At 44.0% G+C, this 24,303-nt stretch overlaps 1 long non-coding RNA gene across 2 annotated transcripts in view; it reads left to right on the top strand.

Moving 5' to 3' along the window:
• Positions 1-23,400, top strand: part of LOC124103067 (uncharacterized) — a 93,056-nt gene extending 69,656 nt beyond the window's left edge. Inside the window, exons 4-5 of one of the 2 annotated variants that reach the window (XR_009228238.1) lie at positions 1,602-15,915; positions 22,604-23,400. This is a non-coding gene — a long non-coding RNA (uncharacterized LOC124103067). Of the gene's footprint in view, positions 1-1,601 lie in introns of both variants that reach the window. The other variant, XR_009228239.1, reaches the window with a different exon arrangement.
• The last annotated feature ends 903 nt before the right edge of the window (positions 23,401-24,303 follow it).

The following is a 24,303-nucleotide window of genomic DNA, read 5'->3' as shown; positions in this document are numbered from 1 at the left end:
CGGCTATGGAGGGGGAATAATAAAAGAACATTCTTCCCTTGAGCCGTGGACTCCATTGGGAAGAGGTGAGCTCCCAGAATCCTGGGAGGATCTTGCTCTGGTGACACTGATGAGGCTGGTGGCGGGAGAAGGGAGTGGTTTTTACGTAGGGGTGAGGATGGAAGGCTTAAGTCTGTGAGAGCCACCAACGGTCGCCCTTCCTCCACAGGGGCAGAGCTGGGCCGGCAGGGAGGGGAGCCTGGGGAAGGTGCGCTCTTAGCAGAGTAGGAAACTTGTCTTTGACCCCTAGGACTTGGCAAGAGCACATGACCCACAGCCCCTGCCCACCCCGCAGCGGAGGGGCTCCATTTCATCCAGGGGTCTGCTATGAAGGAATCCTGTGGCACAACACCCCCTCTCCCTTTTGTCTTCTCTGCAAATCTGACTTTTCATAGGTTAGGTCTCCTTGCTGGAAACTGGAGCCTTAAAGAATAGTTTCAAAATAGTTGAGAAATGGCCTGTTCATTTTGAATGGTATTCAACTCCATGAAACTACAGTGTTGGGAGATATCTGGACACCCCATAACAATGGGTCTTGTAACAAAAAGAAAGTGTTCCTTAAATTAAAAAAAAAAAAAAAATTGGCACATCAATTTGATTTTCAAAACTTGAAATGAATTGCCATCCTGAATTTGGAAGTTTTCACCCGGCAGGCCTGGAAGAAGGTGACATATATTCAGTCCCAGGGAACGCCATCAGTGGCAGAGGGGAGCTGGGGTTAGGGTCATATGTTAGTTAGATGTTAAGGCCTGTCAGGGACCCGGCACCTCAGGTCAGCAGCGCCCTCCTGCAGGGGCAGGCAGGGACTTTTGGACCTGGAGTTGGTGCCCAGTCCCTTTCTCAGGTGCAGGCCCTTGTCCTCGCTGTTGGGCCCCCTCCCATTTCCTCAGTGGCATGAGACCCCCTGGGTGGGTCTGGTGTGGGAACACGCTCTGCCACTGCAGTTCCCCTCGGGGATGTCACACCACCACTTGCTCTTGGGTTTGCCATTCGGCAGAGCTCTCACCGTGCTCCGAAACACAGGGACTCTCCATGTTAGAAGTCCCCTTAGAAAGCTGAAGACCTTTCCGACATCCTTCTAGTTGCTTGTGCCCGTGGCCGTCTCAAGCTGCCCTGCCCCTGAGTGAATTTCTCTTTCTGGCCTTCTCCGGTGTTGCCAAGGGAAGACCAGCTACGACATCACATGATTGATTCTTGGACAAGGTCCCCAGGGTGGATCTACTCTTGGGCGACCGACTTCTCTGGCCTAGGACTTGATACTTTATTGACATTTAACGTAGCCTCTGACTCCAAGGAATTGGATATTATTATCCTCATGATTTATGGGAAAATAAACTTTAGAATATTGGATGTTTGGAATAATAGCCTCCTCTGACATCACATGGGTTTTTGCAATTTCTATTTAAGGTTAGATTTTACATGTGAGGGATGCTATTATCATTCTCATCTTAGACAGCAAGGGATATGGGCAAGAAGCATAGCTTTCATGCTGTTAAATCGTGCAGTGATTAAAACAATCAACCAGCACTTACTTTGGATTATTTATATCTTTCCATGCACAGGACCAGGCAGGAGGGCAGCGGATTCACCTGCTTTCCTCGGGCCCAAGGGAGCTGCAGGCAGAGTGCCGTCTTCATCATGACTGGTCCCTTTATACGCGATGCCTACTGACAGGTGCCTCACAGGACCACAGGAGGCGAGGCAGGCGGAATACCTCTCTCCTTGGGCCTCCTGCTCCAAGTGTGCTTAGACTCTAAAACGGCTTGTGCTATTGTTTGAATGTGTGCCCCCAAATTCATGTGCTAAAAACTTTCGCCCCAGTGCAGCAGTGCAGAGAAGTGGCACCTCTAAGAGGTGGTTAGATCCCGAGGACTCCGTCTTCAGGAGGGTGTTAATGCCATCATGGGAGGTGGGGGGCCATTACTGCAGGAATGCTCCTGAGGAAAGGGGGACTTCCGCCCCTTCTCCCTCTCATATCTGTGCTCTTCGGCTCTAGTGTGATGCAGCAAGAAAGCCCTCACCTGGGACTTCCCAGCGTCCAGGCCATGAGCCAGCTAAACTTCCATTGCTCAGAAATGACTCAGTTTGTGGCTTTCTGTTATAGCAGCATGCAGCGCACTGAGACTGCTTTCTTGGCAGAAAAAAGCAGAATACCCAGATTCTATCCTAAGATGCCGAGCCATTCTGCGGCTCCTTATGCACCACAAATGGTAGGATCAAAACACCAGACCTAAAATTTCCCAGTGAAGTTGATGGGGCTCAACCCCCGTTGGCCGGGTGCCTTGGGTGGTTAGCCATCTCCTACTCCTCCTTCAGTCACTCCACCTTCAGCTCATTCTGTCACCTTGCTGTCAGAGACTTGACGTCTCTGGTGCTCTACTTCTGCTTTCTTCACCCAGGCCCAGCTATTTACCTTCCCAGATACCGACTTCCTCCTGAAAAAGGTGACAACGGCTTCTGGTCCTTTTTGCTCTCATACTGCACACAGATTGTCCTCTGCAAACTTGATCCAGGCTGCTTCCCTGGACACTGTTTGGAAAGAAGGGCCCCTGACCAGAGGGAGCTCTAGAAACAAACACAACTTTCTTGTGGAGCTGCGGCCAGCCTGCCTTTCTGCCCACCTCCATCCTGGGATCCAGGGGTCCATGCCAGACAGTCCTGCCTCAGCCGCCCTCACGATTCCAAGGGGGAAAACAAATCTACAGAAGGGAGAGAGTATTTCAGTGAGAGGATGTGGCCTGGGGAGAGAAATAGGAATGAGAACTGGTTTGATCAGAACTCATGCTTCAAGTTGGAGTTTTCAAGTGTTTCAAGGAGGAGGATCAGTGGGGTAAAAATATTAAAGACTAGTGTTAAGGAATTTGGAATCCATTAGTTAAAAACCATTTGAGATAGTTTCATAACATTATTGATATTAGCATTTTTATTTACTGAGAAAAAATGTGTAAGATATTTCACTATGATTGATGAGTGTTTATGTTCCTTGAAGTTTTATTTAATTGTTGTTTTACTTATTTTGAGACTGTGTTATTCATTGCATACTGGTTGAGAATTGCTATACTTCCTTATGAATTAACCTTTATCATCATAGAGTGGCTACCTTATCTGAAATAATGAATTTTGTCTGTAATTCTAGTTCATATGATATTAATATTATACCACCAATTTTCTTTTGGCTAGTATTTGACCCAGAGTAAAATATTCTTTGTTGCTGGACCATCTTGGAAATGTTCCTTTCGCGCTTTTAACCTATATTAACTATGTAATTCTGTTTCTTCTCCCCACTGCCATTTAATAGTACTCCCAAACCTGGGCTTGAACCTACAGGTATATGTATACAGGGATGCACATACTAACTTGTATGTGCTGCTTGTTACTATCTCCCAAAGAGAGTTTATTGTATGAATCTTAAGCTCATTTGAGACTCATTTCACAACTTACCTCCAGTCTCACATTATCACCACCTCTCATCCTTTTTCCCTAAAAAATGAACTCCTTCCCTATATCTCCTACTCCCTTCTTTTTTCTTGAGTGTGGAGCCTAGGAGTCATCCCTCTCTTGTTTGTTTAGCTTTCACCAGCCTGGGTCCAGTGGCCTTGGCTGGAGAGGCCAACAGAACCTCAGCACAGGCTCCCAGGAGAGGCTAAAGGCTGGCATGCAGGGGAAAGAAAAGCTAATATGTAGAACATCTGCCAAATTCTTCCTCTTCCTCTGAAATTCTGATCCTTTGAAGCCCTTGATTGTCCTGGAAAGTTTTGCAATCCAAGGTCCCCAAATTCTCAAGTGAGGTCTTTAGTAAAAGTGAAATTCAGTGAAATCCCTGGCAACATCTCCCTGGATGGGAAAAGGAATCAGGAATCAGATTCCTGATCTGGGAAGCTGTGTATCACAATATGGTAAGGTGTGTGCTCAGGGCTTGAGCAGGGAAGGGCCTGTCCAGCTGAGAATGACCTCCTCCTCCCTACCAGAATCTTGTTCCCAACTCTACCTGAAGCCCAGGATGGAGAGAGAGAGAGAAAAAAAAATCCTTCTTAGAAGATTTTCCATTATTTTTCTCCATGTGATCAGCACGGATGAAAGAGTTCTGTGATTGAGTTGAGGGTCACATCTAACTATTGGACCATGGCAACAGATACTGAGCATCACAATTGGTTGTCACATAGGACTTTCGTGGGGTTTGGAGTTTTAAATGCCATTGTTGTTCTCTATATGGTAACCCCCTCAGCGCTCTCACTTACGCGCTCTCTCTCTCTCTCTCTCTCTGTCTCTCTCTCTTCCTCTCCCCCCCACCGGCCCTCTCAGGTGAATTCAGGTGCCCTGGTGTCTGTAAAAGTCTTGTCTTTAGAAATCCTTGCCCAGCTTTCTTTCACTCAGAGAATTGGTTTTCTCTCAAGAAAATGCTCTTTCCTTTTACTGCACAGTGAACTGGGAGCCCTAAAAGGAGTGGACGGAGACAAAAGTGAGGCCAGTGGAATTTGCCATATTGGACCCCAGGAGATGAGAGAATTATCATTCAGTTCTCTGAAACCTGAAGTTTTAGGGGTCTATTGAGAGGAGAAAAAAATGTTCCTTGGTTTTTGTGACCTACTTAAACATTCTTTGCAAGCTGTAATCATTTGAGGTTTTCTAAGAAAAGAGGAGAAAATAGTCTAAATATAACCCTGAAAGGCAGGTAACCTGACAACAAAGCAACCCATCTGCAGAGATGATTTCTCTGGAAACTGGCAAAACAGGCGATTTCCCTGGTCATTCCTGGCGTGCCTGCTACCACACCTCATCCCTGCTCTGGATTCCTGGTGGCACTACTGGCCTTTTTTCCAAATGTCGTGCCAGGGCCACCCACATCCCATTCCTCCCACCTGGAACACCCAGCTCACTCCTCCCCCAAGCCTTTCCCACCTACCTTCAAAATGCAGTTTGAGACCCTTCGCAGAGATTGACTCAAAGCCAGCTCTTCCATTAAGCCTGTGGTTCTGTCTCCAGCCCCTCGAGACTCTTGGAACCTTCGTCCAGTGTGCTGTAAGGTAGGGACAGCAGGGAATGCAGGGCCAGCCGTTTGGTCCAGTGGTGGAGGTGGACCTGTGCTGTCTGCCCGCACTCTGCCGTGGAGTCTGCCCTGTGAGGAGCACCAGTTCTGTGCCAGCAGGGCTGCAGGTGCAGGCCAACCAAGAACGGCATGGAGCTCGCTCAGCTCAGCTGACCAGCTGCACCCTCGCAGCCACAGGTCACCCCTCCTTGCTCTTTATGCATATTGGCATTCCATCTTTTCTCCCGGGTGGCAGGTGTTTCCAGAGACGGTGCCTGAGTATATTAAGGGATGTGGCAGAGTAGAAAGGTGGTAAGAGCAGTCAGCACATGTGAGAATGTGGTGATCTTGCAGGCCTTCCACCATAAGGATGCACTTGCTCCTTGGAACCACACCATAAATGCCACAAAGGAGGCATTACTCTCATTTTAAGGATTAGAAAAATAAAACACAGAGGACATGCAGTCAGTAAAGGCCAAAGCCCAGGCTCTTGACCCTAAGCCCTCGACCCATCTGGGTTTTGGAGTCACACAACACACACAGGGCTGAACTCACACTGACTGGACTCAGGAAGAGGCATGGTCATCTGGTATTCTTATTCAATCTCTTTCAATCTGATTTGAAAAAGTGACAGAGAGAAAGTTATGCAGCTTAGATATTTAGCTCTAGATGAGCCTGGACATCACAGTCAAGGTGGTCACCAAGGGTGGGCAGGGACCAGCACTTAGCAGGTGCAGTGAGTGCACTCATCATGTTGGGGAGCCGAACAGGACTCCCACGAAGTCGTTTCTGTCCCTCTCAGGTTCTCTACGCCAGGGTGACACTGTGGTTTTAATAGTTTTAGGTGTTAAAGTCATTAGAAGGTAAGTAGGAACCATCACTGAAACTTTTCTTATTTTATATGAAAGGGAAAGTTTAAAACCTTGCATTTAACAACTAACTGGAATAAAAGTTCTAACTTTTATTTAGAACTGCCATATCATCGAACATAAAGTTTTCTTTTTCACTGTCTGAATCTGAAACTTTCAGGATTATTTTGTTAAGATCTGAAAAGGTAATTTGACATACTGATCTATAAAGTGTGAATTACCCCAGGGGTTAGGAGGTAAGTTTCTGTAGTAATTAGTGTGCCAGAAATAATTTCCTCCCTCTCCCCCGCCCCTTCCCCCCACGTACTCGCTTTACTCTGGGTCTCTCAAGTCATTCTTCCAGGACTGCCTAATGTAATGAATTCCTCCCCCTCCACCCTAGGGAGGACCATTATTGCCATTCTCTTGTGGAGCTGTGTGCTTTCTTGTTGACCTCGTGGTATATCACAGAACTGTAAAATTCTAGCTGTCAGTAATGTGCTGGGAAAGGCAATTTTAATGGGGTGATTTTTTTCTGCAAGCGAGGGTTAGGCAGGACCCTCTCTCTATCTTTCCCGCTTTCTTGGTTCTGTACTCAGGATCTTGGTGAGATTTGAGGCTATCTGGCAAAGTCCATGTTCTCCCACTTATCAGCCCGCTGGTCCTGAGAAGCTATTGATAGTCACTGAGCCGTGTGTAAAACTGGGATGAAAACATTTGCCTCCCTCCCCCACCAGGGCTGTAGAGTATCCTGGTTATTCACAGAAAGTGGAAATGCTTTGTATGCTCCTAAGTTTTATTTTGATAAATGAGGACAACTGCCAAGTTGTGCATGCCCAGGAGCCAGGTGCTCTAGATCCGCTATTGAAATATCCGCACCAAGTCCACAAGGTGTCCCATTCTGTGATGGGAACTGCAGGGCTTGAGGGATGAGTGCATTGCTGAAGGTGACGAAGAGGTCGTAGGACCAATTTCCTTCAGAGCAAATTGCTACATAGCTTTATCAAAGGTCTTTATTCTTGTGCCAGCCCTTGGCCATAAAGACAGTATAGAAGATTAACCACAAGTCCCCGACCCTAGGGCACATTGTTTAGCTTCTATAAGTTGTAAGTAACAGAGACTCTCAGTTTAAAGGGATTTCAGAGAAATCCAGGGACGAAAACTGAATTACAGTTGGGTGTTGATGGAAGCTGGAGAATCAAGACTACTCTTGCCTTCCTCCTCCTCCTCCTCCTCCTTCCCTCCTTCCTTCCTCCTCCTCTCCCTCCTCCCCCTCCCTCTTCCTCCTCCTCTCTCTGGCCACACAGTGGAAAATCCTTTTGCGTGCTCCTCCCCCTTCTTTTCTATTTTGCTGGGCTCCCTGGTGACCTCTTGCCGGTGGCCCACACGGTTTCCCCACACTCTCCACAGTGGCACCTGTTGCTGGGCCTACTTGGCTTCTGCTCCTACTGCAGAGTGGAAACCCTCCAGAGTCTCATGGTTCCCATTCCCAGGGAAGAAGCTCGTTGGTTCCATTCACACCTTCCGCTCAGGTCTCAGGTCTCTGAGTGCTGACCAGGTCCTGGGTTGGTAGCTTTTGCTTCAGGATGGCTCTGGGACTGACCGGAAGCCATGGAAGAGCAGCAGATGAGAGCGGCATGACTATCTGGAAGGCGTTTTTGCCTTTCATTTGGGGCAAAAGTCCCGTATATTCCTGTTGCCTTTTAGCTCTTGTTCCCTTCTTTCCAACATATTCTCTGTTTCCAAAATAATTTTCAGTAATTGGGTCCCAGTTGATTCAGATTTTATGATATAGGTTCCAGGAAGCACGGGACCTTGAATCTTGCCTTCTGATTCCCCATTTCTGGTATCAGTGCCATAGTTCCATATATCATTATTTCACATGTTTTTGAAGAAGGTAGTAGCAAACCGTGTCACAGTATTTCAAAAAGCTTCTATTAACAGAAGCCACTGGGTCCCAAGATTATTGCTGGAATATGTGCAATTTAATTTAAAACATGTTCAAAGTAGAAAGTCTCTGAGTAGTGAAGGAAAGGAAGGGCTGGTCTTCCCTCCTGGGCCTCCGGCCTGCTGCCTTCCCACCGTCCTAGGTTCTGCTCTCCCGGCTGTGGGGCTTAGCAGGGAGGCCTTCTCTTGCTTTACTTGAATATCTGCTTACAACTATTTTTCATTTAAAAAAAGGACAGCTGTTGTTCAGTGGACACATGCACGGCTCAGTTCTGCGTACACGGCTGTGGGGTAGACAGCTCTGTTTAGGGCAGGAGCCCCAGGGGAGCTGGGACCGAACTCTGATTTATGCTGACTGCGGTTGTGGGAGAGTGGAGAGCCACGTGTCGACACCCCATCACGTTGGGTCGGGTGGCTGAAACCTCCCTACGACTCACGGCCCAACTCCTGGATTTATCTGCCTCTTGAAGAGAAAGTGCTCGTCACTACTGGAAGGTTTTCTGTTTGGGGTATGGGCTTCTCTGTTTCCCAATCTTACTTTTCTTAATTCTGTCCACACTCTAGAAGCCTCCACTCTGTTAGCAAGACACCAGGTTCTTCTGATGCAAACCTGACTTAGACCTTGGGCTCCGTGGGCTTCTTCAGGCCCTAAGTCTGTGATCGGGTAGATTGCCTTGTGTGCAAGTAGTCAGACGGGGCTGACAATCTCTCACTCTGAGGCAGCATTAGGCCCTCTTGCTTCGCCATGCCACCTACCCCTGGCAGGGATAAAAATTAATTGTTGCAAAAACAAGACAGAGAGTTCCTCTATACATTCACCTGCTTACCCCAGAGTCGACATCTTAAATAACCACAGCAACAGTGTGGAAAACAGGAAATTAACCCTGATACAATACTGATTTCTCATCTACAGATCTTTCCAATGTTCACCAGACTTCCCACTGATGTCTTTTTTTGTTTTCCTGGTATAGACTCTAATAATACAGGATATTATTTGCATTTACTTGCCTGGTCTCCTTAGTCTTGTCCAATCTGTGACATAATCAGTCTTTTTCATCTTTCATAGACTTGACACTTTTGAAGAGAACTGGTCAGTTATTTATAGATGTCCCTTAGTTGGGAATGGTCTTATGTTTTTTCATTATTACTTTGAGGTTGTACCTTGCAGCAAAGAATACCACTGAGTGACATTGTGTCCCCCCTTTGCATGTCATACCTGAGGGCCTGTGACATCAATGTGACCTTCTACTTTAACTCTCAATGAAGGGGACATCTCCCAGGCTCCTCCACCTCCACGTCACCATCCTCCCTCTATAGTCAGTGAGCATCCTGTGGGAAGGTGCCTAGACCCCATGCAAACCTCCTGTTTCTTGTCATATTTTTACCCACTATTTTTAGCAGTTCTTAAAAATTCTTGCCTGTAAAAGTTATTATTCCTATATTTGCCTAGCAGAGATTTTTTCTACTTCTCCTCTATTGGAAGAAAGAGCTGTCCCTTCTCTCCTATTGACTTAGCTGTTTGTTTATATTAGGAAAACTTGTGGGTCATAAGTTTGATACTATCGTTATACATTTTGTGGCTCAAGTGCAACAAGCATTGGTCAAGAACTTGTCACGTTGCTTCTCTGTCCTTCTAACGTACTCCCATGTTTTTCATTGTCGAGCTCATGGCTTGGCAGCGTGGTTGTCCGAGATGATGTTTCCGTTTTCCTAGACGGAGCCCTGGACTCCCATTTCTCTAGGGTTAACCCATTCCTTATATTGGAGAATAGTCTTAGAACCAAGACCAGGCACCAGGGATGCTCTGCTTGGGTGTCACTGTCCCAGTCCTATGCAATCAGCAGGACATGCAGCGCCCTTATTTCTTTTTACATTGATCCCTTGGACCCAGGTGGGAAACCATACAGTCAGGCTGTGATTCAGCCCACACCAGTGCCCATTTACGGCCTTCCTCCTCTCCTCATTTAACAACTCCTGCTGACCATGAAAAATGTAGCTTTTATTATCCACATTATAATATTTTTTTCTAGAATTTTTTAAAGTTAAAAGAATTATTTTAATTTACACATGATTATGGGGTACAGTGTTACAATTTCACACATACATGTGATTGTAAGGATCTAATCAGGGTAATTACATGTCCATCTCCCTAAACACTTGTTCTTTCTTTGTGTTGGGAGTCTTGGAACTCTTCTCTTACAATTCTTAGTAAGTTATATTAAAAATTGTTGCCATTTGTAAACTATAGATACCTTACTGTGCTGTAGAATACTAGAACTCATTCCTCTTTTCTAACCTGTTACCCATATTGACTTAATTTTTTTGATCCTAGTAAACACATAAAATAGTTCCAGAATGATCAAATCGTATTAATCTCCCACCAAAGTGGAGAATTCGTGAGAATTTTTTTCCTTCTTCAGCCTCTTATATCTGGTTAAATACCATTTCCTCAGGATACCTGGACTAGTTTTTCACCTTCCCTTCAGTCTGGTTATGTTAATCATTTGTAATACAGTAAAGCTCATTTATTGCTGTTTGCATTCTATCCTTGTTGATTTTGAATTGTTTGGGTTTTTTGTTTATCGTGAAATATTTTAATTTCATTGTCAAATCTGAAGTTTAATTTTGCTGGATACAGTATTCTTGGTTGGAATCCATTATTGTTTGGGTTTTTTGATATAAGAAACATTACTGTGGCTGTGAGAATCATAACATGTCAAAAGATAGTCTCAAAGAAATACTGCTTCCCACTGTTTCTGTGTCTCTTCCCCACTCCCTCCACCCTGTCCTCGCCCACTCCTCCTAGGCCACAATCTCAGTTTCTGGTTTACCCTTCTCGTATTTCTTTTGTATTTGCACAAATGAGCAGATACATTTTTAACATATCTTCTTTTTTACACGAAGGGTAGCACTATAGACATTCTTATTTACTTGGTTTTTTTTTTTTTTTAACACTATGTCCTAAAAGTGACAGAAATAGTCCATATTAGGCTGCATGGTGCTCCATTGTATGAATGGACCAGTTTATTCAATTACTCTCCAGGGCTTGAAAAATTTGGTTGTTTCCATTTCATTGCAACTACAATCAGTGCTGCAACGACTAAGGCATTGTATGAGAATTAATTTGTCAAGTTTTGTTATGTACATATATGAATCTACCACAGTGAATTTCACATTTGTGTATATCTATAAAGGATTAATTTAAAAAAACGCTAAAGATAAATAGAAGAAATGCCAGTAGCATAGAAAAAGGAAACAGGGAAAGGGAGGAGGGAGGGAAGGCAGAAATACTGGGCACTGAACTGGAGCAAATTTTCTTGCATACTTGCATATGTATGTCAAAATGAACCTCCGTATTATGTAAGACTATAATGAACAAATTAAAAAAAAAATTTTAAAACCCTGTTGATTGAAATTCCATTAAATTTACAGATTGAGTGTAACTGAGGTCTTTGTGATTTTGCATTTTCCAACCCAAGAATACATATGTATCTCCATTTGGTTAGCTTTTATTTTAGACTATCAATAAATATGTCTTTATAATTTTTCCTTAAGCAGTCTTGAACATATATTGCCAGTTTTATTTCAAGATCCTGATTAGTATTTGTTTTCTGTTATTGTTGCTATTGTAAAAGGAATCCATCTTAAAATTACAGTTCTCCTTCTCTCTATTTACATGCACAAGCTGATATTGTAAACCATTGCTTTAACGCCTTTGTATCACCAGTATGTCCTCTGTTTCTTCCTACTAATCCTTTACTCCTTCTTTACCCCTTCCATGGTGTTGTTTATTTCCTCCTTAACAAAATTAGCTAGAAGTGATAATAAAGGATATTCTTATTTTTGATCAGAACTTAAACAGTAGTGTTTGTGATATTCATCATGAGGCATAATATTTGCTGTACATTTTGAGTAGATGCCCTTTATCAGGTTAAGGAATTGCCCTCCTGTTTTTTTTTTTTTTTGTTTGTTTGTTAGCTATCAGTTTAATCATATTATTGAATACTATAAAATATTTTAATGTCTGGGGGCCTCCTCTTTCCCTCTGCATTGGGTTTTGTTTTAGTTTCCTCTCGACTATTGTTACCTGTTTGTTCATAAAAGCTGTAATATCACAGAACCTACCTCTGTGAAGAAACTTGTTGGCAATTTTTCTCCATAATATAAAATTTTGATATTTGAAATAATAATATATTAATATATGTTTGAAAGTTTCTGAAATTTGTTTGCTAATATTTTATTTTGAAAATTTGCATCTCTGTTCAGGAGCATGATTGAATTTTCAGTTTTCTGTCTTTTGAGATCAAAGTATATCTGCCTCATGAGATGTGTGTTTACGTATAGGTTTCTTTCTCTTTTTTCCATTCTCTTCAAGACTTTGGAATTATTTATTCCTTGAAGATGTGGTAGAATTTCTGTTTAAAACTCTTTGGCCCTGGTGTTTTTTAATGAGCAGATTGCAATTACTGATTCAATTTCTCCAGTTCCTCAGTGGTTTATTCAGATTTTCTGTTTCTTTTTCAAACAATTTTGATTATGTATTTCAATAAAACCCCCTGTTTCCCTTATTTTCTAATTCATTTACAATATATTTGCTAAAGCATTCTTTTATGATCCCTAACCATCATGTTTGTAGCTGTAGACTCCGTTTGTCCACAGTATCTTTTATTTGTACTTTCTTTTTGTTGAAAAAAAAAGAAAGTTTATCTACTTTTAAAGAATTGGCTTTGGGTCTGTAATTTTTTTCCCCCACTACTTCATTATTTTGGTTCATTAATTTTCAGTTTTTATCCTTTTCTTTCCTCTATTCAATTTTCTTTGCTGAGATTTCTTTTCCCTAATTTTTTTGATTGTACATTTAGGTCATTAATTTTCAAACTTTTATGTCAAGTGCATGTACTTAAGCAATAAATTTCCCTCTAACTGTAGCTTTATCTGCACCTTAGAGATTTTTATAAATAGAGTTTTAAATGTAACTCAGGGCTAAATATTTACAATTATTCTTCTTATTATTAATCTGTGACCTACTTAAAATCATTTCAGAAACTTCTTATTAAAGATACATTCAGACTTTTTCTTCTGGATGGTAGATTAAAATTAGAAGTTGATTAAGATCTTGCTTAGAGAGAAGAAAAACATGTTTTAAAATCCCCATATGCATAAGATTTTTGTTTTTAAAAATCATTGATTTAGCCAGGCATGGTGGTGCATGCCCATAATCCCAGTGGCTCGGGAGACTGAGGCAGGAGGATCCATGTTCAAAGCCAGCTTCAGCAAAAGTGAGGTGCTAAGCAACTCAGTTAGATTTTGTCTCTAAATAAAATACAAAATAGAACCGGGGATGTGGCTCTGTGGTGGAGTGTCCTCGAGTTTAATCCCCAGAATCTCCCCAAAAAAGAAAAAAATCATTGATTTATAATTTAATTGCCCTGTGGTCAAGGAAATCTTTTTGTAGATATCAGTTCTTTGCTATATGTTTACATGTATTTTGTGGCCTAAAATGTCATCAGTTTCTGCAAATGTACAATGTGTACTTGAACAGATGGTGTATTTTTTTTTGTTAGTTAGAGAAATATATATATATATATATTCTACTCTACACTAATGGTTGCAGTATGTTTCATGCCACAGCATAAATAGAAAACTCTTATATTTGTACAATATAGTAGCATAAACTTGAGTTGATTTAAAAGTGTTTTATATAGTTTAGTGAAATATTTATTACACATTCTTTATGTAAATTACAAGAAAAAAATACAAAATATTAGATAAGTCACTAACTATAGTAGTCTCCCCTTATCTGAGATTTCATTCTCTGTGGTTTCAAACACTGGTGATCAACCACACTCTGAAAATATTAAATATAAAACTCCAGAAATAATTCATGAGTGTTAAATTGCACCCATTCTGAGCAATGTGATGAAATCTCCCGTGTCCTGCTCCATTTTGACAGGGAGATGAACCACCTCTTTGCCCAGTATATCCGTACTCTGTGTGCTGCCCATCCTGGTCAGTGGCCGTCTCAGTTACCAGATCAACTGTCATGGTGTCACAGTGCTTGTGTTCAAGTCACCCTTGCCTGACCTAATATGGCCCCAAAGTGCAAGAGTAACGATGCTGGCAATTTGGATATGCCAAACCAGGAGCCATAAAGTGCTTTTTTTTAAGTGAAAAGGTAGAAGTTGTAGAATTAATAGGTGAAGAAAAAAAATCCTATGCTGAGGTTATTAAGATGTATGATAAGTTACTGTCATTAATCTCCTACTGTAGCTAACTTATAAATTAAACTTTATTTTAGATATGTATAGGGACAACATACTATATCTAGGGTTTGGTGCCGTTTGTGGTTTCAGTCATCCACTGGGGTTTTAAAACATTATCCCAGGCAGTCATGGGGGACTACTGTATTTAACCTAAATAAAATATTTTTAAAAATTTACAGGAGAAGCTTGGATTTTTTCCCATGAACATAATAATTTGACATCTGGTTTTATGTTTCAAGTGGCTATACTATAATGATCTCTTCTAATCTCTCCAAATTCTTAGTGGTAAAAGAAAAAAAAAAAACCAATGAAAAACTAGACCCAAATAAGTGGCAAAAAAAATCATGAAAATCGTTAAAAATTTTATCTTCTATTTCACGAAAAAAATGTAATGTTAAACTATCCTGTGATGGGCATGGTGGCTCTGAAAGGTGTCCATTTGACTAGGTGGATTGCTTCACAGGAGTCCCCTCGTTGCTGAAAGCTCAGTCCTTGTCCCCAATGTCAATCCAATAATGAGGACACAGTTTGGAGAAAAAGTAAAAAGAAGGTTTGTTGCTTTGTTAGCAGAGGAGAAACACAGGGGACTCCTGTCCCGAAGGCTGTGATGCTGCCCATCAGCAGGAACGGGGGCTTTTAAAGAGGTGACTCAAAGGCTACATTCCAGAGTTCTCTGTTGGAGTTGTAATTCACTTGTTAACTTGGGAGACAGTCATTTCTGGTGCCATCCCCAAAGTCTGGATTACTTCATTCTTATGGTGGGTGTGCTCAGGGACAGGTAAATCTGGTAGGATGAGGAAGAAAGGTAATCCTGTTTCCCCTGAGACTGGGGAGGAGCAGGGAGAGAGGAAGAGAAAGAAACGTGTCCATTTAAAAAATAAACTGCAGGGGCAGAGCAGCCAGGGCTATATGCAAAGCGTGAAGTGGGCCTTCCCTGCGTGTTTCGCGTCAGGGTGGGCTATGAGAGGCACTCTGCAAAGCTCTGGGGGTGGAAGTGGAGGTGAAGCCATTCTGCTTGGTGTGCTGGGAGGTCGGGGCAGGTGCTTCTGAAAGCTCACTAGGTTGCTTATCTGTTGGCTCATCTCATTTGCTTCTGGAAGGCTCTGGGCCTGAACCTGATATACCTTCCTCTGGATCTTCCTTCAGCTTCCCTGATCCAGGTGTGCATTTAGCCCTGCAACCAAGAGTATCCGCAGCTCCCTGGGGGAGGAGACGCAGGTCCGGGCCTTGGTTTCAGGCCACCCTTCTGGTTCCAGTTTGACTTCCCTCTCCCTCTTTACTCACATCTTTTCCGTTCTTGGGCTTCAAATCCAATATTCAATGCAAAAATAATATCCTAACAGAGACTGATGAATTCCCACCAACACTTAAAGTCAAATCCTTGTAATCTGACGCCTTATCTCCTAGTGGTTCTGCTTTTCTAATGGAACCTTGACTTATGTACAAAGGACAAGTAGATTCAAATCCAAACAAAATTTCACATTCAAGTATTTTTAAATCTAGTGAAGCTTTCCTCCGACAATACCCGGTTACTCTCACCTGGAACGGCCTGTGACTGCCTTGGCCAGTTGGGCAGGGACAGGCCTGCTCTCTACTTCTCTTTTTCTCCTAGGTTGCAGCCCCGCTCTTTAAAAGGACTCAGCAGCTCCTGCCTTGGCCTCCTGGTACGAGAGCTGCCATGAAAGAAGGCCGCTGTCATGCTGGAAAGACCGCGTGGAGGAGACCTGACTTGATGTGCACAGGGAGAGGGCCCTTGGCGAGTCCAGCCATCCATCCCCGGTCAGGACAGAAGGTACACAGTGATCTTGAACCCCCTGCCCAGTCCAGCCCAGCCACCCGCTAAATACCGACAAGTGACCCCAGGTTACCTCATGTGGAGCCAAAGAACTGCCAGCCGTGTTCGGGCCAGTGTCCTGACCCAGAAGGTGATGGGACCGAATGCAGAGATTGTTGTTTAAACTCTCATGTCTGAGGGAGCTTGTTGCATGGAAATGGAGAACCAGAATGTGACTCAATATCTAGGTGTCCCTCCACTTCCCATGAGTTATGTCCCCCAAACCCGTCGTCGATCCAAAAGGTCTTAAGTTGAAAATGCCTTTAACGCACCTGACTTACCAAGCACCACAGCCGGCATCACGCTACACTGCGGAGCGCGGGTCCTTTACCTGTGACCCTGCGTGGACAGGCAGCTGCAGCTCTCCGTCTGTCATCTTGAGACTACGACACCATGTATCTCTAACCTGGGAAAAGACCAGAATTTGAAATTCAAAGTATGATTTCCACTGAATGCATAGTGCTTTTGCATCATTGTAGAATGATAAAAAAAAAAAATCACCAATTGAGGGCCATCTGTACACGAAGAAAGGTATCTGGGGCCACTGCCTGGAAAAGCACTTACCTGGAGCCTACTTCCCCCATTTCCTCACCCTTCCACGGAAGTGTGGGCTGCATTCCTTGCTCCTCAGGCCCTGGAGCACCAGGCCCCTGCAGGTCCACCGCAGGCAGGGTTTGTCCTACTGTGCTAGCTACGGCCTGCCTCCGGACGTGGCCCACCTTGGTCACAAGTGCACGTGGCATAGCCCTGAGCGCTCCATTCTGCTCTCAGCTCAGCTCTGACACTGCAGGCTCCCACCTGACCTTGCCCTGCTGCATGCAGCCTCCTTCCCGGGTGCCTTGGATGGGGCTTCTAACGCCTGGGGCTCCTGGCAGCAATCCCCGCCAGACTGCCCTGAGGGCCCAGGGGCTCAATAGCTCACAGCACATCTGTAACTGATTCCTGGCCTTCCTGAGTGTCTGGCACCGCTGTGAGCAGCTTTGAATTAAGTCAAGCTTCTTAATTATGTAGCCCAAATTTTCTAAATTTTTACTAATTTTTTATGTGCCGGATCACTCCTTTCCTGTCTTGTAACTTTTATTACTTAAGCTATCCTTTCTTGAAATCCTAATTTCATCATTATTTATTATGCTAATCAGCTGTCTTGAGCTCTCAGATCTGTTTCCTGCCCTCTTATTCTGCTCTATACTGTGGGCAACTAACTACATTCACAGACCCTTCTGATGCCCAAGTGAAGTTGGTCACTGGAAGACACTGGGAGGGGACTAGAGGCCTCCTGTGGTGTCTCCAGTGGTGGCCCTGTCTCCTCAGTGACTCCAACTCAGGTCATGTTTCAGCTTGCCCACTGGCCTGGCTCTGAGCCCCGCTCCACCAGTCCAGGGATCCGAGCAGTGTCCTGCTGTTTTTAATGTCTGGATTGTCTCTCTGTCCTCTCTTTGACTTCTTTGTGCTTACATGATCCACATATGCAATTAAATTCCCTCTGTCAAAAGGACTTACCATGATTTCTAGTTCAGGGATGGATACTGACTGATAGATAATATTATTACCATTATAGTAATAATTATTGATCTTATTTTCTACTTTCAGTTGTAATATAAGTCTACTCCTATGTTTTCTAATTGCTTTGGTCACCTTTGATTTTTGCTTTCAGTTTATTTATCTTTGCTGAGAGTTTTCTTCTTTGTACAGTGTAGGCTTTGTATTTGTGAAGTCTGTGTTTTGGAAAACTTAACACCTTCAGAACTTACAATTACAGCCCCTGACTTATGAGAGTCAGACTTAAAGTTTTCTGACTCTGCAATGGTGTGACAGTGATATGCATTCAGGAGAAACTGTACTTTGAATTTTGGATTTTGTGTTACCCTTTATACATGCATGATTACATGTCCTGTGTGATTCGGCACCATGTGCAGCTAGAGAAATGAGAAGTTGTGCTGTATTTGCGTACCATGCGTCAAAATTGCATTCTACTGTCATGTTTAACTAATTAGAACAAATATTTTAAAATTTTTGAATTTTGGTCTCTTCCCTGGCTAGCACTGTGCTTTGTGCTATAAGCTATAATATTTGGTAAGTTATGTGCATTAACTGCATTTTTGACTTAGGATATTTTAAATTTACAATGGGCTTGTCAGATGTAACTTCATTGTTAAGTCAAAGAATGTCTGTACAGCTTTTTGTCATTTATTTCATATCTCAATGCAGGAGGAAATGAAAAGACCAATAGGGCAGAGGCCAGGACTACCTACTGCGCTTCCATTCCATACTAATTTAATTTTAAGTTTAATTATTGTTACACGTTCTCTTTTATATAGGAAAATAAGGTTCCTCCCTCCCCACTACTCACACTCCATCCCTTCCAGGAATTGCTTTGGCATCTACAGGTCAGCAAACTGAAAAAGAATCAAAATTTCAGGCTGAAAAGAAGTGTACATACAAAAAGAGATTCAGATATGCATTTTAAAAGAAGGAGATTCTTATGTTCAGAAAAAAAAAAATAGGGGAATGAGACCTTGAAGGCCTGTGAGAAGGTCAGGGTGGGTTTTTAAGGCTTTAGAACATTAGGACATTTTTCTCAGTTGAGTCTTAACTTTCAGAAAGGGTGATGTACAGCTGGGTTAGGTGTGGAGGGACTGAGTTCATCTCATGGTCTTTTCTCTTTTTTTCCCACGTATTTATTTTACCCTCATCTTTTTACTGCGAATTGAACTCAGGGATGCTCTACCACTGGGCTACAGCCCCAGCCCTTTTTATTTTTTGCTTTGTGGCAGGGTTTCACTAAGTTACCCAGGCTGGCCTTGAAATCGTGATCCCCCTGCCTCACCTTCCCAACAGCTGTGGTGACAGCCTGGGGCCATCAAACCCACCTGCCCAGTTTGCCCTGACCCTTGAATCAGAGTTAGGTAGTGCAGTGGACTGAACTGTGTCCTCTAGAATTCACAGGGCAGAGCTCTACCCCTCAGTGTACTTGGGGAGAGGGTCTTTAAAGAGACAAGTTTCCATAATGTCACAAGGGTGGGCCCTAATCCAACATGATTAGTGCCTTATAAGAGGGAGAGACCCCAGGGACGTGGGCAGACACAGGAAAGGCCAGTGTGGACACGGCGAGAAGGAGGCTGTCTGCAGGTGAAGGAGAGAGGCCCCAGGGAAACCAAGCCTGAGGACATTTTTGACTTCTAGATTCCAGAACTGTGAGAAAATAAATGTCTGCTCTTCAAACCACCCAGTTTATGGTATTGGGTCATGGCAGCCTGATTAACAAATACAGCTGGGTGCAGAACTCTAACTGAATGTCTTTGTGCAGTGCTCTGAGGTGTTGTTCTTTGAAGTTCTGCAGTGTATCTCTGTGCCTTTTGGGTAATGCCTAAAATCTGTTTTCTAGTTATGAATTCTTTTGCTTTATCTAATGTACTATTTAAGCCATCCATTTAAGTTTTTAATTTCCTTTACGTATCCCAATGGGATGGGGTCATTTTTACCTAGACTGCTCTCTCCACATAGGGTACAGGCCTTCAGCAGGGCTAGCCTTCTGTGCAAGGTTCTCATCCAGGGCCAGTGCTTCCCTCATGTCCCTATGTGGGCATGAAATTCCAAGCCCTCAGGTGGAAAGAATCAGTGGTCACTTCTCCACCACCTCGCTGTAGCTGGTCGACTAGTCGACCTTTGGCACGTTGTTCTATTTTCAATTTTCTGTTTCTGGAGGCTGGGTCTTTCTTTCTTGAAAGCTTAACTATGAAACATCACATGGTACCCCAATTAACTAAATAATTTTTATGGATTTATTGGTTAAATTTTTTTTCTTAATATATTTGTGGTTGTTGATAGACCTTTATTTATTTATACACGGTGCTGAGAATCCAACCCAGTGCCTCACACATGCCAGGCAAGTGTGGCATGAACCACAGCCACAGCCACAGCCCTGAAATTTTTTAAATGCAATTTATGCAGGATAAATAAATATGAGGTAGATCATATGGCATTTGGTTCGGTTTCTTTGCTAATAACAAATTATCTCATATTAACATAAATATATATCAAACATCTTAAATTTGTATTTAATCAAGCATTTCTGTTTTTAAAGCAGTATTTTTCTTAGTCTTCCACTTACTAAAACAGAAAATCTTGAGTAACACTTGATAATGAGAAGAAGAAGAAAAAAAAGCCTCATTATTAGTTTTTGAAAGAGAAAGACAATTTAAGTTGTTCTGGGGCCAAAGAAAACTACCAGAAAATTCCTTCTTGATTCTTAAACAGCACTGAGAAGCCAGATAGGACAAGGACAAGGTGGGCTCCTGGAAGTCCGTGAGGAGCAGCTTACCTTACCAAAGGACTGAGCTCAGTCCTTGGAAGCCGGACTGGCATTTTCCATCATCTAATTGAAGCTCGGATGAATTATTGTTGAAGGACAAAGGATACAAGGGCAGTTGGATCTTGTGTGTGTGTGTGGGGGCGGGGGGTATAATCAGAAAGTTCTAAGAGTCAGAATGAGAGACTGAGGCCTGGGATTTTGCAGTCAGATTTATAGAAGGCTATTTAAGGACCACAGGCACCTACATGAGTGACCCCACTGCCCCGGGGTGGATGGAGGCTTCTCGTATCCTTCCTAGGGTAACGCGAGGCTTCGAGTAATATCTGCAAGTGTTTGGGATTGCTAAAGAGCTGCCCTACAGGATCCACGGGGTCTTGCCCTTCTCCAACCATTCAATAAATAGCACTCAGCGGAGATTCTGGCTGAGGATACTTGTTTTCAAAACAACAGCCCTGAGCCAACCTCCTTAAGCAGTTCCATATGTTTCTATGGAGAGTTTATGGATTGTGGCCTCCGGAATTCTTTTGTTTATCACTGGGAATCCAAGTCCTGAAAGCTGCTAACTAACCATGAGGTTTTTCTGGTTATACAAGTCGTTGGACCTCTTAAGGACTTTGACATGAGGACCACTTTCTGTGGAATAAGAATTAGTGGTTTAAAAAGAGTGCATTTAGCAGTATCAGTCAAGTATCAGTTTCTGAATGTTGTTACTGGCTGGGCCTTTACTTTTTTGCTTTCTATTATTATTATTATTTTTTAAACTGGACTGTGCTGCCTTATGTATATTCTTAAATGAGGCCCTTAAAGGGAAACCAGAGCAAAGTCTTCAAAGAGGAATTTTTTTTTTTTTAATGAACAAATATGTTGGGCACACCTGAGAAGACAGAAAGACGGGTCCTTTCCTGCCTGGGGCTGAAAGGCACAGCTCCTCAAAACACTAAGGACTCATTCCTTCCCTGGGCAATGAGTCCCCTCCCCTGGGCAATGACTCCTCCCCTCCCCCATCCAAGCCCAGTGAGCAGAGCTGCTCCTCTGCCCTTGCCAATCCCATGCCCAACACATGGCGGATCTATCCTGTTTCCAGGAAAGAGGTTTCCGTGGAATGCTTCATCAGCCTTAATCATAGCTACTATTTACTGGGCACTTTGTGCCAAGTACTGTAGTCTTTTTATATTTGATCTCTTTTAATCCTCTTCTCACACTAGCCCAGTGAGGTGGGTACTGTAATCATCTCTCTTTTTACAGATAAAGAAATCGAAGCTCAGCGTTTTGAGCAATTTGCCTGAAGTTCCTTAATAGCTGCATTAGCCTACTACTTTAATTTTTGCTACCAGTGGCAGAGTTGGGATGCGAATTCAGGCTGCCTGATGTGAAGCTGTTCTCCGCCAGGCTGTCCCCCTCCCCCTCTCTCCCAGGAAGGGACTTCTGCCCTGAAGGCTCAGCCTCTGCCGCTCTCCTAGCTTGGAAACACTACTGTTCTTTTAAAATGTCTTTTGTGTTGCTTTTCCTGCTGTTTCACATACAGCAGTGCAGAAGAGGGGCTGGTCATCTCCCGATAAAACAATCCTTCACACATGTGAGCACCATCCGCAGCTGATGACATCTGGCTTCTCCAGAGCATGAATGATGTGCCAGCACCCCGGGTTGACACCCTTGGAAGGCCTGGGTGCCCGCTGCCCAGGCTGACGAGTGACTCAGCAGAGAGCACACCATGCTGCGTTTGGTCTCCACAGATGAGTCAGCCCTGACGAATGGCCAGCTCCAGTGTGGCCCCCTGACGTTTTAACAGAATATTAATTGCCCTGTCACTTCCTGTTCCACACAGCTGGGTGGGATTGCTACCAGCCACACTGTGGAGCAGCTACATAGTTCAGCCCAGCCCAGAAAGGTTTCCTGTGGTGGGTGAGATGACAACATGCACAAGGGTCAGACTCCAGATGTGGGAATCTGGACTTTCCTTCTCTTGGGGAAAAACATCGCCTCGTTATCATCTCAGAAGGTTTTCAGTACAGATTCAGGGCCAACGTCTGCAGAAAGAGCCCAGCTTCTCTCACCGGGAGGGCACCAATGTGGTCCATGTGAAGGTCCCCGAGGCTCTGAGGCCACCTACCCCAGAGCCCAGGGACCAGGGGCCAGGGGAGAGTGTTTAGGCATGAATGAGGGGAGCCAGATCTAACGTGCTCCTTGATGGTGGAAGTCATTTCAAGAAGAGGAGCAAGTTATTTCCTGGATCGAGGGCCTGCAGCTGGTGGGAAGAGCACACAGCGGCCGGGTGGGGAGTTTCCCTTCATTCTTTCATTCACTCATTCATTCATCTGTTCTTTCTTCCCACAGACCTTCACCTCAGGCTGCAGAACTCACTCACAGTATATTCAGAGGGGAGAAGAAAATGCGACTTCATTTTTCTTTATTGGTTGATACAATGTTCCTCCCAAGTCTGTCCCTGGACTCCAGGGTTAAATTGTAGCCTGACGTTGTAAACTTAGTCCATTGGGCTCCAGGTGGACACTGGGTTTCCTTTCGGCTTTCCAATGTCCCCTCCTTCCCTCTGCTCCTAGGCAGGTTCTGAGCATATATGTGCCCGGTGGATGGAATCCTCTCTCAGACGTTGTGTGATGCTGTCAGCTGGGAAGGTCCTGGCCCCCCTCGCTGGCCTGTGTGGCAGAGCGGTTCCCACAGGGAACCAGGGAAGTCTGTGATGTTCCTTGAGGTGCTGGCATCCATCGCCGGAGAGCATGGCTCCAGGGCTTGGTCTTTATGCCCCAGTGAGGCTAAGGAAGGCGCTGGCTTGGTTCTGACTGCAGGCCCCGCTGCTCCTCCAGTACTTTCTATGAGGGAAAAAGAGAAAGAAAGGAGCTTTCAGGTGAGAAGACGTGTCAGTGAGCTTCTGCTGCAGTGATGCTGTGTAACAAACCACCACTGATACTCAGGAGCTTAAATACATATTTATTTAGCTAAATCAGCAATAAATATTTATTTAGTTCAGGGTGGGCAATCTTTTTTTCTGTAAAGTGCCAAACAGTAAATCTTTCAGGCTTTCCAAACCATACAGTTTGAACTTTGTCCACAAAAGCAGCCATAGGCCACATGTGAATAAATAAATGTCACTATGTTACAATAAAACTATATTGATGGACAATGAAATTTGACTTTTATTTAATTTTCTTTCTTTTTTAAAAATTTTATTTATTCATTCATTTTAGTTGTTGATGGACCTTTATTTTTTATTTATAGGTGGTGCTAAGAATTGAACCCAGTGCCTCACACATTCGAGCGAGGCAAGCGCTCTACCACTGAGTCACAAACCCAGTCCCCTTATTTAATTTTCATGTGTCATGAAATATTATCCTTTTGATCTTCAACCATGAAGTCGAATGGCCCGTGACTGCCCCCTGCCCCCGTGGACCATACAAAAGCAGATGGTGTCCAGATTTGGGCCGTGGCTGCAGCCAACTGACCCCGAGCTCTTTCCCGAGTCTGCCCTGGGATGGGCTGTGCTTGCTGGTGAATGTGCAGGAGCTGTGAGGTGGCTGGGGGGCTCTGCTGGTTTTTGACTGGGCTTGTGCTGTGTCTGGGGTGGCCAGTCCAGGGTGGGCGTGGCTGCAGCGACTGGCAGGTGCCCTGCTGCCCAGCCAGCTGGCAGGTTAATCTGGGCTCATTTTCCTCCAATGGCGAGGCACTGAGCATGGGAGATGTGCAAGGGCTTTGTGCTTGAGTTAGGTGGGCTACATCCTGTGAGCCAAACAGGCTACCAGCCTGCGGCCAGAAGGAAGGGTGGGGCAGGAAGGCTCCTCCCGTGAGAGGGCACCACCTGGGTACATGGCAAAGCACTGGGGCCATTAATACAATTCACCTGCAAGGACCTAACTTGGGAAGAATTTAAAAAAAACATTCTACTCGTACTCCTTCTTGTGATGAGGATGTGGTAGGAAATATAGAAATAAGGGCCACAGGCAGGTGAAACGAGTGATCGGAGAGTCTCTGAGAAGGCGCAGAGGCAAGGAGGAGTGCGCCTGTGAAGACGTCCTAGCTAC

Source organism: Marmota monax, unplaced genomic scaffold, assembly GCF_021218885.2.
Source record: "Marmota monax isolate L192 unplaced genomic scaffold, Marmota_monax_Labrador192_F-V1.1 WCK01_AAM20220418_F8-fsc00039, whole genome shotgun sequence".
Lineage (NCBI taxonomy): Eukaryota > Metazoa > Chordata > Mammalia > Rodentia > Sciuridae > Marmota > Marmota monax.
Note: the sequence above shows the minus strand (reverse complement) of the source record. Positions and strands in the feature narration are given on the sequence as shown.